Raw genomic sequence first — 14,801 nt, 5'->3', positions numbered from 1 at the left:
AGCTACGTGTTTAGGGTCAAATTTGTGAGGGTGTAAAAAAATGTTTTATAAAGGATGTATTTTTTGCCCCAAGAGTCAACACTACGTGTTTAGAGTAGATGGTTTGCGCGAAATGTGGGAGGTGGAGCTGTACTAAACCCAATGATGTAGATAAAGGTAAAACCGACGACCGACGTCAGTGACAAATAAAAATATCGCTGCACTTGTTTAGGGTTCAATTCAGGGAATACTTGCCCAGATTATCGTTTTGTTTCCAATACTTAAGGGTTAAGGGTAGGATTTCACACGCCAATACTTGTTAAGGGGTGCATTTTCAGAATATGGAAAATACGTGTTTAGGGTGCTTTTCAAGACCCCATGGTCCTGCATGGTATCCACTCGACAATGGAAGTGCCCCCCCCCCCCCCCAGGGTAAGAATTAGGTTTTTGCAAAATTGTAGGATGGAAACCACTGATTATTTTGGATGGTGAACTACATGTACATGTAGTGTAACCTGCCCAAGAATCGACGACTTTAAGTTATGTTTCTCTGTGGCCATGCGTCTTAAACTCGCCCCACAAAAAGGTGGTGTTGTTACACTTTTTCAATTTTCATGCGAATATTCCTATCGAACAGTCTAGATTCAAGTCGTCGGCGCATAATAGGAAATTGTACCAAAAAAATCAACAGGTTGCATCTCACGTATAATCGCTGATGGCGCTACATCATAAAATAACGCTGAACAGCGAAAAAAATGTGGAGCGCCTAGAACGCAACCAGCAAGCTGATCTGACGTAAACGACGTAAACAAGCAAGTTTATTATTAAATAATATCGCGCGCCCTCTCAGTGCGTATAGAGAAAACCAGCGAATTAGCTCCATGCCTGCTTCGACATCAAGAAAAATCATCGATATAAAGTACCAGAAAGACAGAGAGGAAATGAAATTGGCTTCATATCGTTTGGTAAGTTTCATATCCAAAGCTTATCTCATTTTAAATGTAGATATATTTCTAATTTTTAGAAAAGACGAATAAACTTATTGCAAGTGCCGTGCCAAGTGGTTATCCACTCTAGGCGACACCCCAATACTTACCCGTGCTAATAAACTGGGACTCCACTCACGCGCATTTGGGCCGCCCTAGCTTAGAACTAAGCTTTGTTTTACTAAAAAATAAATCTTGTAATGATTCAATAAATGTTACTTAATAAATTAGTACTGTTAAATCGTTACTCACCGGTTCTTTTCTTGAATTTTCTGGCAATTTCCCACGCTTCTGGCTTCAATTCTGCGGCTGTTCCTGTCGCGGTAGACAGCTACATATTTTTTTTTTTTTGCATTATGACTGTTCGCTTCCTCCCTCGGAGGATATTTTTTTTTTTGTTTTGAATAATATTTTATTTTCTTCCTCTTTCAAATCAAGTTTACAATCACAATTCATAGATTCTTTGCATGTATACAATGTACAATCAATAAACAATCAAACAAATAAATATATCAATATCAATGAGATTACAAATATTTTGAAATGATTACAAATTACAAATAAATTAAAACTGCCAAGTTTTTCTTCTATAACATTGTGAAAGCAGAGAAAAAAAAAAAAAAAAAAAAAAAACCCATCTCAATCGACAAAAAAAAAAATACTTTGCAAAAGATGACTTTTTCCCTGAATAGAAAATAAATCTCTTTTGAACATATTAATTGTACAAGAAATAGATAAAAAAAAAGGGATAAAATATTTCAAAGGTTAATTAGAGGAAGATTATTATCCTAAAAAAAACGTCACTACACACTCACCTTACCCCCATATCCCCTCCTCCCCCTCATCTCTCTCCCCAGACACTCACACAAGCTCACTTCAAACGCACAACCACCCACAGCTCCCCCCCCCCCCCTCTTCCCCATCACAGAACTCACACATCCATCTACACACGTACACCCACACACGATGCATCCTGCTCTGGTGTAACTATTTGTATTTGAACAAATAAACAAAACAAAACAGAAACAAAATGAAGCAACCAAAACATCCATTAGTATTAAGAAAGGTGTGCATTGATTTGTTCCCATTTTCTTAAGTGCACCCCCAGCTTCCCCTTTTTAAACGCTATTTGATATTCCGTATCTCTATACTCTTTAACCAAATGTGCCACTTTCTGTACGGTTGGCAATATTCCCTGTTTTCTTGAACTAAAAATAATATACTTGATTAAGAATACAATGCAGTTTATTAAAGTTACTCTTGTAGTATTTCCAGATATCCCCATGAAAATTGTTTTCCAATTGTCACTGCCAAGTTCATTCAGTTGAAATATTTTACTCATCTCTTCCCATAATCGCTTAACTTCAGGACAATAAAAAAATAAATGTTGGTAAGACTCAACTTCTTTTTTACAAAAGGAGCACAAATTATCTGTCTCAAAACCAAATTTAAAAAGTTCCCTTTTCGTGTACACAGCCCCTTGTAATTGTTTGTACTGAAATTCTCTGTGTTTATTGCATAGCATTGCACATTTCAGTCTCAGAAATACTTCTTTCAGTTCCCCCATTCCCAAATCATATTCGGATTGCCCATCTGTAACGTGAAATACATAATCAATTTGAAAATTTTCAATGAAGTAGTCATATATTCGTCTAGATTTTATATCACATAGTTTCTGAACATGCCCACGTATCATCAATTGAATTTCAAAGTTATCTGTATCCATTTCCATAAAATCACCTTGTATCCACTCTTCTGTTATTACTGAAAATATCTTTTGAATTTTGAGCAAGTTTTCAGATGAAAATGTTTGATTATACCAGTATGAAACTGGTCTTAATTGACCTCCAACTATTATATCCGAGACCTTAACTATACCTTTCTGAAATAATTCAATATCAAAAAAGGTCTTATTATTGAGGCATATACGCTTGTTATTAAAAATAATGGGATTACTTTTCCCTCCAAAATGTCTACACTTATCCAATTCGTGCCATGCCTTCAGCATATCTATGTAAAATAATGGTATACCTTTCAAATTCATTCTAATAGTATCATAATCACACAAAAATATGATTCGACCGCCTAAGGAGCTAAAAAAATATTCGAAGGTTGCTTTCCAACCCGAACTTTTCCCTCCATCTAGTAAACGTTTAATCCACATTATTCGTTGGGTCTTAACAAATACCTCAAAATTTGGAGCTCTCAGTCCTCCAACAGAATAGTCTTGATATAGAACCTTGCGTTTTATTCTATCTCTTCCTCCCCAAATAAAATTGAAAGAAATTTTTTCTATTTCCTTAAAAACGTCTTTTGGGACTGTCATGAGGGAAGAAACATAATTTAATTTTGAAAAAGCATACATTTTCAAAAGTTTTATTTTACCATACATTGTAAGATCTCTTTGTTTCCACCAACCAATAAGTCTTTTAATTTTACTCAAGATTTCCTTATAGTTCAAATCATCTTTGACTTTACAATCTCGTGCGAAATATACCCCTAAGATTTTAATATGTTGTAACCAATGTCCAAGAAGTGGTAAACCAGGTCTATCTCTTTCTTCTCCCAACCATAAAAAGTTTGTTTTATCCATATTAATCTTCAATCCACTTAAATTTTCAAAATCTGAGAATATTTTCTTTACTCTATGGATCGAATTCATATCTTTTAAAAACAAAGTAATGTCATCTGCATACAGCACTTGTTTTATTTCCCGTTTCCCAAATTCTATCCCTTTAATATTAACATCTCTCCTAATATAATGAGCTAATAATTCAATCGCTATAATAAATAAATATGGAGAGAGTGGATCCCCCTGCCTTACTCCTCTATTAACTTCAAAATATCCCGTAGAATGCCCCCCGTTCAACACGCAACTACTAACATTATTATAAAGAATTTTGACCCAAGAACACAGATTTTTCCCAAACCCAAAATGTTCCAAAGTTTTGAATAAAAGTTTATGAGAGATACAATCGAATGCCTTTTCAAAATCCACTGCAATTAAAAAACCTAAGGGTTGATACAAAGACTGAAAAAACATATCATCAATTAACCGAACTGCTTCCCCAATATTACGATCTTTGACATAACCCACTTGATCACAATGAATAATATCTCCTAAGACCTCTTTCACCCTTGTCGCTAATACTTTTGACAAAATTTTATAATCTACATTCAAAAGAGTTATCGGCCTGTAGTTTTTCATGTGCAAAGGATTTTTGCCTTCTTTTTCAATTAGAGTAATTACCCCCTGTCTCTGAGAATTTGACAACATTTTAACTTCAAAACTCTCATTGAAAGCTTCAACTATGATTTTTCCTAAAAGTGGCCAAAATGTAAAGTAGAACTCTGCGGTGAAACCATCATTGCCAGGAGATTTATTCCATTTCATTTCCTTTAAAGCCTGAAAACATTCTTCATGTGTTATTGGATATTCACAAAACTCTATATTTTCTTTACTCAATTTGGGTAAATCATTAAAAAACATATTTTCAATATCATCACTAGTTTCAAGATTTTTACATGCATATAAATTTTTATAAAACTCCCGAATGATTTTTATAATACCTTTGCAATCTCGCACCGTTTCCTGATTTTCATTATAAATCTCCTTAATCGCGCTTCTCCTTTTATTGGATTTAAGTAATTGTTCAAAGAATTGTGAATTTCTTTCTCCTTCTTCAGACCATTGGGCTCTTGAACGGACCTTTAGACCTTGACGAGAATAGTCGAAAAGTTTATCTAGTTCCTCTTTTTTTAATTCAATTTCGTTTTGGATGTCAATATGAAAAGTGATCGTCAAGCGATATTCTAAATCTTTAATTTCTTTTTGTAATTTTTCAATGTGATTTTTTCTGAGTTTTGCTCTTTCACGGGAAAATGCCATTATATATTCTCTTAACTTCATTTTCATAAAATCCCAAAATTTAATTTTGCTTGTTATTTGGTCCCGCCATATTCTTTCTATTTCAGAAATCTTCATCTTTACCCCGTCTACAAAATCTTTATCAGCGCATAAACTGCTGTTAAACTTCCAGTACGATCTCCCATATGCAAAGCTTTCGACTAAATTATCAAACTCTACCTGAACTCCAGCATGGTCAGGAGTGATAGAGGGTAAAATGTCTGAACTTTTCACGTCTTTTTCTAAATTCGAGGATATAAAAATATAATCTAATCTGCTCTGAACAAAAGGATGATTTTGTTTGAAGGTAAATTCTTTTTTGTTAGGGTGCCGCTTCCGCCACACATCAATTAGATTTAGCCTATCAAGAAAATCCACCAATGAATCTTTATATCTATTTTTCGAAATATTACTTCCACCCATGTAATCTAAGTTTCGATTCATAGCAATATTAAAATCTCCTCCAACAATAAGAGAATATTCTTGACTAACAACAGAAGATAAAATTTTGTCCAAATCAGACAGAAAATTGCATTGTAAGTTTTCTTTATTCCCTGTGGGGAAATATACACTACCCAATATAATCTTTTCACCTTGACACTTCCCTTTAATTATAACATATCGTCCTTCTTTATCAATGATAATTTTTTCTTTGAGAAAATCAACCTTTGATTTAAACATAATGATAACTCCCCTACTGTGGTTACTCCCATGACTGAAAAACATTTCCCCCTTCCAATCAGCCTTCCATCTACCTTCAGTGTCTTTTGTGCTAAAAGTTTCCTGCAGAAAAATTATATCCCCCATCATCTGACACCACTGAAATATTTTATTCCTTTTGATTTGATCTCTCAGCCCTCTGACATTGACCGAAAGTAGTTTTAAATTACCCGACATCAATTAACACAAAAAGTCTAAACCTCTGACAAAAACTTTGGAATAAGAATATGAATGATAATGATATTACTGCAAATTGGTAGCTTGATTTTTTTAACATGACAAAATAACCTGTTAAACTAAAATGGGGATAAGATAAATACAGATAGACACCAGAACTGGAAAACACAACACACAACATATCATTCCACTTCACCCCAACAAACACAGCACATACACTTCTGCAAACATACTCAAACACATGCCCATAGACTGTCCCTACCATGAAACCCAAAGAAGAAAGACTTTTCTTCATATCCTAAAAAAAAAAAAATGCAAATTACGAATAGGCCTATTTTGAGGCCTCTCCCATCACTTCTGTGATTTTAAAACTAAAATTAAAGAAGATTCAAAATTATTTTCACAAAATTTATCACTCCCTCCTAAAAAAAAACCTAGATTACCTCACTCATCCCAGTATTTATATTAAATATAACAGTTTTTTTTCCTATCTTAAAAATTGGTTTTAACATTTCATTGATAGATATACAAACTTGAATATTTTTCAGTTAATTTAAAGAAAAAAAAAAAATATTTGTGACTCTTATTCCTCTTCATATAATATCTAAAAACTCAAAATCTTTATGCAATATCTTAATGTTTTCTTTAAAAAAAAAAAAAAAAAAAAAAAAACTTTACTATCCTTTCTTTTTTCTTTTCTTTTGAACAGAAATAAAAATAAAATTATTATTCCCATTCATGCGAAAAAAAGATTAAAAGGAAGAGAGAAAAAAAGGGGGAAAATGCATCCTTTGCAAGATTTAGCCTACATTTTATCTGCTTTCGAACCTCTTAAAGATGGCTGAAGACCTGCTAGGGACGAAACCTCTTTCAAAGTACAATTCGTTCCCTTGCCGTATCCACCCCTTATTGATAAACTACATTTGGGCCCCGTCCTACAAAGAACCGCGACAGACCTGACTAACCACAATATGGAAGGCCAGCAACGCCAAATTCTACAGATGCACGCTTGTTCCAAAATTTCCCTATAGTTATATGTATATTCACGCAGTCATCATTGTCTTGACAAACAAGCATGCCCCTCCCTATTTATAAAAAGACATTGTAAAAAATTTTCCGCAGATCAATCGCAACTCCCTGCAAGATGGGGCCCAGCTGGATGACCACATACACAGGAAGGTGGTGACGAGGTCTCAAAGATATACGTTCGCCTTCCAGCCTCCCGGGCCAATCAGAGCCGAGAGGACGTGACACGCCATGAATTTAAGATATTCATACTAGTATTCAGTTCATAATTGCAAAAAAACCATGCCCTGTCAGCTCCGATGGTTCCGAGAAACCAGAGACAACTCGGGTTACTAAACAAAAAAAAAAAAACTCTCGGCACCAACCTTCGCGGAACAGTCACGTCATAAACAACCTCACCTAAACCAGGACTCTACCACATTGTACTTGTTCGACAAAAACTGATATATTTCTACTATTATTTCGCTAACTAGCAACTTCCCTTCTTGCATCCTAACAAATGGCATTATAAATATGCCAGCCTTTCTGAAAGTTGTTTTATTCAATAGCACCTAGAGTACAAAAACCAGCTATTGTGTGAGAAAAAAAAACCATTCTTCCGAAATTTGTAAACTCAAGCACAATATCTTTGTGGATTTCTTCCTCTTCAAAAAAAATAGTTCCTTAAGTCTCAAAATCTTTATGCAATCTACTTATATATTCAAACTTACTGTATTATCAATTCATTTATTTATACATAAAAAAACAAGGAAATTTCCTGATCCCTCTTTCACGTGAAAAGAGGGAAGGAGCATCAGTTAATACACGATATAAATATCATTTCTGTCTGTTGGCGAACCTCGCCCTGCTCATGTGGATGGCCGAAGACCAGCTAGTGACGAGCCCTATTAAATATACATATTATTTATTAAAAAAAAAAAAAAAAAAAAAAGATCGTTCCATATATAGCCGTCAGCCTATTCACCAACCCCGTGCTGACTAGCCTATAATCCAGGCGGAGGCCGCAGCAACAGTCCCCGCCGCTACGCCGAACGCAAGCGACGCGACCGACCCAGCTAAGGCCACGCACTGTGCCTGCGTAGCCAGCCACAATGCGTAGCCCCGCCAGATCAGACGCATCGCCCGCGACCAGCACAGCAACAAAGACACAAACGCAGCCCCCGCCCAGATCACAGACGACCAGCTAAATCCATCCGCTGACCAACAAGAAGCTGGTGACAGGTCTCAAAAAGATATACTCTCGCCTTCCGGCCTCCCGGGCCAATCAGAGCCAGGCAGACGCACCGCGTCATTGATTGATGAAATAACCGGGTACATTATCCAAATCATTCAGTTGACTAAAGTGCGAATGATGCCCAGTCAGCCCCGATTGTCCCGAGAAACCAGAGACGAGGTCAATAAACATGAACTCTCGCCACCAGCCTCCGCGGACCAATCATAACTGAGAAAAAAAAATGCACGTCATAATTACCTCGCCTAAACCAGGGTACTACAACATTTCAAGTATTCGACAGAATTGAATAATAGCTGTTTTCCTTTTGAATTGAATAATAGCTGTTTTATCTTAACTATTGGCATTTTTTTTATTCTATGCCATTCTTCCATAATGTCTAAAATCAAGCATACCTTTATAATTATGGCTTTATTCCTCGTCATGTACATGTAAATCCTAAGATCTCAAAATCTTTATGCAATCTATCGGTACCTACATTAAAGATACTTTACTGTCAATTTATAAAAAGGAGTAAATTTCCTTATATCCCTTTTGGGAAAAACATCAGTTACAAAAGTTAATTATAATTTTTGCCGTTTGCGAACCTCATCATGCTCATGAAGATAACTAGAGACCAGCTAGTGACGAGCCCTGTTTAAAAAGTACAGCTCGTTCCCTAGCCGTCGGACCAAACATCCACCCCAACCAGCTATATCTGACTCTCGCCTTCCAGCCTTCCCGGGCCAATCAGAGAGAGAAAGCGTACCGCGTCATTGATGATAAAAGAAATTGATAATTACCCATTCATTATCCAAATCATTCAGTTGACCACTCAAATACCACGCCCAGTCAGCTCCGATTGTCCCGAGAAACCCAGAGACGAGGTCAATTAAAAATCATGAACTCTCGCCACCAGCCTCCGCGGACCAATGTAAGTTGATGAAAAACAGTCACGTCATAGCTAGTGGATAGCACATTACCTCGCCTGAACCAGGGTTCTACATTTTACGAATTCGACTTAATTGTTTCATTCTCCTATTTTTGAATTACTCAACACCTCACACGTTCCAGCGTCTACATCAAATGTATTTGGCAAAGCCATTTTCTATTCTTATCTTAACGAACTGTATAGCATGATTCAGTTACGTAATACAATCAGGATAACCATTCTGAACATTACAGTGATTTATGCCTGCATTGTTATCTATCTTTACTAATTCGTGGAAATGCATTCTTTCTCTTAAAACATTCCATATACAAATAAGCTTTTAAGCATCATTACCTTCAATCAATCATGAAAAGAAATGGTCCTTTTACCCTTACAAAAGCTTTGAATTCCCAAACATCTCAATCTTCCTTCGTATTGTAGAAACCAAAAAGAACATACTGAAATATTCCCCAATATCATGAAGCTATTATAATTTCAACTACAATTTGAACAGCAGTTTTATGAAGAATCAACTTTTCCCCAAACCAGCTTAAATATACACCCCATTGGGATGTATTCCATTGAGCTTTTTTTTTACAAAATGACCACACACAAAAAAAAATATCTTCAGAACTGATCATAACTGACTCCAGAAAAAAGATTCACAGCAACAAGTATCTCTTATAAACTTAAATCATGGAGCTATAGCTCTATGCTTAAATCTAGCTTATTTTTGTTTCCCTTATGAATACAAAAAAAGGAGAAAAGCATAAGCCTCATGTTGTTACTATGAAATCTTGTTTCCATTCATCAAGTCAAGGTGTGTTATGACTCGGTACTCTAATCAATTTCTTGCAATATCATAATCAATTTTTCGTATTTCTTGCATCTTTGAAGATATTGATCTTTTCCAGTTGTAAAGTTTTTCTTTTATCAAAATAAATAGCAAATAGAAAAGAAAGGAAATATACCTCATCTACTCCTGTTCATTCAGTTATGTTATGATTTATCATTCCTCATTCAGCAGTTGCTTGCCAAGTCTCGTTCTTGTGATGAGTTGACAGTAAAATCTGCAGTTCTCGAGTGTTCAGTTACACTCCCTTTTTTTGAGCTTGATTGTAGAGTTGGTACCTCGCAGGCTCGTACATGGTAAAAGATACATATCCTCCACTCGGTAAACATTAATCAGTTGAGAGAGAAAATCATTCACCTCCATAATAATAAAGCACACTGAATCGTTATTTCACTTGAATAATCGACGAAATGAACAACCCGACCCGACCAGAGGGAACGAGTTTCACAAAATAAATACATGTCACCTCCATGATCGCTGGTAACTTGTGACAAATTTCAGATACTTTCTCCAAAGCAAATTTCCTTCAATCTATGCATTAGAAAAAAAAACAAGATGACAGATGAAATCACAATACCATCAAATTATGATCTGCAGCTACATTTGCACCTTCCATCATCTCCCCATCAGTGGCAGCCGCTGCAGCCCCCTCGTTGAAATCTGTTGTCGGCTTTGCTATCCCTGTGGTCATGTTGGTGGTCGATGCAGCTCCCGCCATCGTTGTCGGAATCCTCATGTTAGGCAAATTCTTCCTCACTCTTTCGTCTACATCTTTCCCTCGTTGGTTTTCGAAGTCTCGCACAAAAGCTTCCTGTTGATTTCGAGGCATATGTACGTTGTCGATAAATAGCTTGACTGGATCTGTTCTTGAAAAGTATGCCAATTTCCCCATTCTTCTGGCGACTTTCAACGCCACAATTTGGGGGTGTCTAGCCTCCCTAATCCTCTTCGGTAGATCTTCTGCAATATATATGTTGGTCCCTTTCAAATTTTTGGCATGCCTTTGTACCAAAACTCTGTCGGAGTATCTTAGGAAGCGAGCCTTAATGGCTCTTGGCCTCCCTCCGGCTGGCTTTCCTGAAAGTCGATGTAACCGTTGATATTCGAAGTTGTCTGCCAGTGCAGGTGGGATTTTAAGAAAATTCACGTGGAGGTCCCGAAGAACTTTCTTAACATCCTCATTGGGCTTCTCTTCAATCCCGCTGTATATTAGATTTTCTCTTGCCACGTAGGTACTAAGCTTATCTATCTCATCCTGGAGCATTTTTTCCTTTGACTTAACGTCCTCTTCAATTACTTCCATCTTTGCCTTCATATCCTGAGCTTCGTGACTCTGAAATTCGATACTCTCCTTGAGATTGATTATCGTTTCCTCAAGTTTCTTCAAACGTTGGCCAAAAGTCTCTTGCAACGTATTCAATCTCACATCAATTTTTTCCCATTGACTGTCAAGGAGTATCCGAATCGATGGCAACAAGTTTGTCTCCGGGCTTGGCGGCGTGCCCGACCTTGCACGTTTCGCTGAGCTTGTCTTCCCTCCCTTACTCGTATACTGAGCCATGCTTATGTGTATTATGTAATGAGGATGAGAGAGGCCTAACAAAACACGTCTTAATCCTTCGAGCACATCGTAGAGTACATATGCAACTTTATTTATAAATAGAGCGCCCCTTATGATAGTTGTTAAGAACACGGCCAAATTGTTAGGTTTTTTGCACTGTGTCCAAGGCGTTTTTATTTTGTTTGATTTTTTATTTTTAATAAATATTTTGTTAAATAGCGATTTTTACGTCAAATATTAAATTCATATCACAAAATATTTTTAATTGTAGAAATATATATAATATCATGCAATTATTCATTCTATATATATTTTATAATAAAATGTATAATTGTTGCGGTCTTTAAAAAAGGATAGTCGATTGATCAGGTGATGACCACACGTATCACGTGATCTGAAAATCAGCTTCATACCGCTTTGATCGCACTCGACGGTGACCGGACTGACTGCCAAAAAAAGATCGAAAAATGACTCAAATGTAAGTTTCCCTTTATTTTATTAAATTCAAATTAGGAATAGGAATATATTTAAATTTTTAATGGGCAATCTTTTAATAAATGATAAACAAACGAGGACAAAACTCATAATAACATATTTTGGGAGTAATATCATACTTGGGTGCAGGAAACAGTACGTTTAGAAGTTCTAACCTGTTTTTAACGCATTGTCGCCTATGAGGTCCATACATGTTAATGTTTGGATCTCATTGGTACTAGGAGTGTGGTTATCCTGTGCACGGCGGCCGCGGCGGTAATTGTACCCGTGGGTGGCTCTCGGCAATGGCTGGATGACGTCATGTAATAAGCAAAATGTACACGACCGCTAGCGTTGAACGCTCCGCTATCCGTTGTACACAACTGTCACAATTTGTCGCTGTGGTAAACTAAAAGTAAAAGTGCATAATTAATTTTTCACCTTTTGTTTTAATTTTATTTGGAGTGCTATTTGGCTTGCGACCCCATATGTTATGCATTCAAAAATTCAATTCCCGCTGCCGCAATTCCCCTGCCAGTTCAGGTCCCTGTAGTTGTGGGGAGTAGGTAAAATCATTTTCGTCCTATATTTGGAACCGTCCGATGACTTTGGGGAGTTTTACTCAAGACTGATTTTTCAGTCTGCACGCAGTTGACCCACGGTCATGACGGTACATTGAATGATAGGTGTGGGACTACAGCCAGGAGTACAGCGTACTTTTTGCAAATGTAATACTAACAATATACAATTAAATCAAAGACCTATGTTAACATTTCCAGTCAATATTTCTCTTTAAACTTACTTGGACTCTTGGAGGTGTCAAAAGTCACAAAAACAATCTGTAAAATTGTATTATTGTCCGATTTGCTGAACGGAATCTCGACTTACTCAGTCTCAGGCCAAGGGGAGCTCAGAGGCTCAGTTATCGACCAACGAACGTAGAGGGCAGCAACACTAGCAGTTCAGAGAATAACTCTGCAGCAGGCGCTGCTGGCAAATCGGTTTTGTTGTTGATTCTTGTTCATTTTATTACTGAATTGAATTGAATTGAACTGAATTCAATTTATTTGGTTGCCACCTTGATAACCTGACCCTGAGAAAAAGACAATCAGCATAATCACCTAATTAGCACCAATGCAATTACTGTATGCTACAAATAAGCCTGAAAACATTAATAGGCCCCCGCAATTTTTCTCTGGGATTCTATCACGATCGAGGAATTTATTCGTGACCCCATGATTTTTATTTCAAGTAATGCAATACTAATAGTTGTAAACATAATTACATAATTACGATAATGATGTAGTTATAAAAAAAATCCATTTGAAATTCAGCTGATTTCACTCCCCCCCCCCCCCCCCCCCCCGGATTATATCGCCACGGTGGACTCAGAATGAGGCACAGCATGTGTATAGCGCCATATATCTATCAAAGACATTCAAAGGCGCATTTTTGGAGGAGCTGGGTCGCCTGCTAGGGCGCGCACACCCACAGGTCTCTCCTCCCATATGACGATATATAGGCATATCTTGCTATTGTTGTATGAAGGCATATAGCTGTACGTCACCATGGCAAGTAATACCAATTACCATGTTCAAGGGGCCATATTGTTGACACATAACTTTTGGGGGCCGACTTGGCAAGATCATGGATGTCGACAATGACGACATAAATTTTTTTATATGAATCTACATGGCAAGATATTACGTATCTCACCATGCATGTTCCGGACTTGGGGGATTGGCAAGATCATGTATCTCAACATGTTGGTATATGCAACTTTGTATAAGTCGACTCGGCAAGATAACGATTTCGCCATGTCAACATAATTAGGATCGATATCAAGTCGACTTGATTGGCATGAATAACGTTTCTCGCAACGTTGACATTATTAGCGCTATTATATATGTCTGCATGGCAAAATAAAATAGATATATATTTCATCAAATCATGTCATCGAATACATTGATGGCACTTTGGCCATACTATGGATTGGAACTGATTAACGATATTAATATTAATTCGCCTTCAACACACATGTCAACCGTATTTCTCTCGACCCGTCTGCGTTTTCATGCCGATATTTATTCAGACAAAAAATCATACAAAACGAGGAACACCTTGAGTGAAGTTTATCGGGTACCAAACTGTCGCTTTTTTCTATTTTAGCGTTTTCTATACAATACCTAGGGGGGCATGATAAAAAAAACTTACGCTTTTATTGACACGGTTGTATCATGAGGATATCTGTGTTAGTTTATCATACTCGTCATAAAACTGAATGCCCCTAAGTGATCCCAAAAGAGTCTTTGGACTATATAGCTCTTAGTGAATTATTGATTAAACCGAAAAACGGAGGGGAGGCGTCAACTTATTTCGGAAGGTGGGGGGGGGGGGGGTTGACTTGTTTTGAGCTCTGATTTGGGACGAAGGCCTATAATAACACAATACATGCAGTAGTGTCTCTCTTATATCGTGTACAAACTTCACATGATAGTCAACAATGACAACTTTGCCGATAATTATCTTGAATATTTGCTCTCGACCCACTTGAATTGTACTCGAATATTTACAAAAATGAATGCGATATCGCAGTGTGAAATATATCAACAGTGTGTGGGTGAGTGACGTGTGCGAGCGCGCGCGTGTGTGTATGTTTATGTAGGTGTGTGTAGAGAGAGGGGGACGGCAGAGAGAGAGAGAGACATATGATGGGTGGAATATTGAGAGACAGGAAAGAGGGGAGAAAGGGACGTAAAATAAAAAAAATGAATGGTATAGGATCAACAAGCAAAATGGTTTCTCTTTTTATTATTTATCTGCAATTTATAGTGCAAACAAACAAAATAGAGAGAGCGAGAGGGGAGGGAAAAGGAGGGTGAGAGACCGGGAGCACGATTTCTGGTTTTGAGACTATGGGCACAGCCTTAATTATCAGCATTAATTATACAAATAGGTAATTTAAGCTGATAATATC

The 14,801-nt window shown here is 36.9% G+C and overlaps 1 protein-coding gene across 2 annotated transcripts in view; it reads right to left on the bottom strand.

Annotated features, from left to right (window-relative positions):
• The window catches only part of LOC129280790 (uncharacterized), a 38,045-nt gene extending 25,274 nt beyond the window's left edge, over positions 1 to 12,771 (bottom strand). Inside the window, exon 1 of one of the 2 annotated variants that reach the window (XM_064112030.1) lies at positions 12,627 to 12,771. The gene's annotated coding sequence lies outside the window, so the exon portion shown is untranslated. The remainder of the gene's footprint in view (positions 1 to 12,626) is intronic. The other variant, XM_064112031.1, reaches the window with a different exon arrangement.
• Between the last annotated feature and the right edge of the window lie 2,030 nt (positions 12,772 to 14,801).

The sequence above is a fragment of the Lytechinus pictus genome, chromosome 17 (genome assembly GCF_037042905.1).
Source record: "Lytechinus pictus isolate F3 Inbred chromosome 17, Lp3.0, whole genome shotgun sequence".
NCBI lineage: Eukaryota > Metazoa > Echinodermata > Echinoidea > Temnopleuroida > Toxopneustidae > Lytechinus > Lytechinus pictus.
Note: the sequence above shows the minus strand (reverse complement) of the source record. Positions and strands in the feature narration are given on the sequence as shown.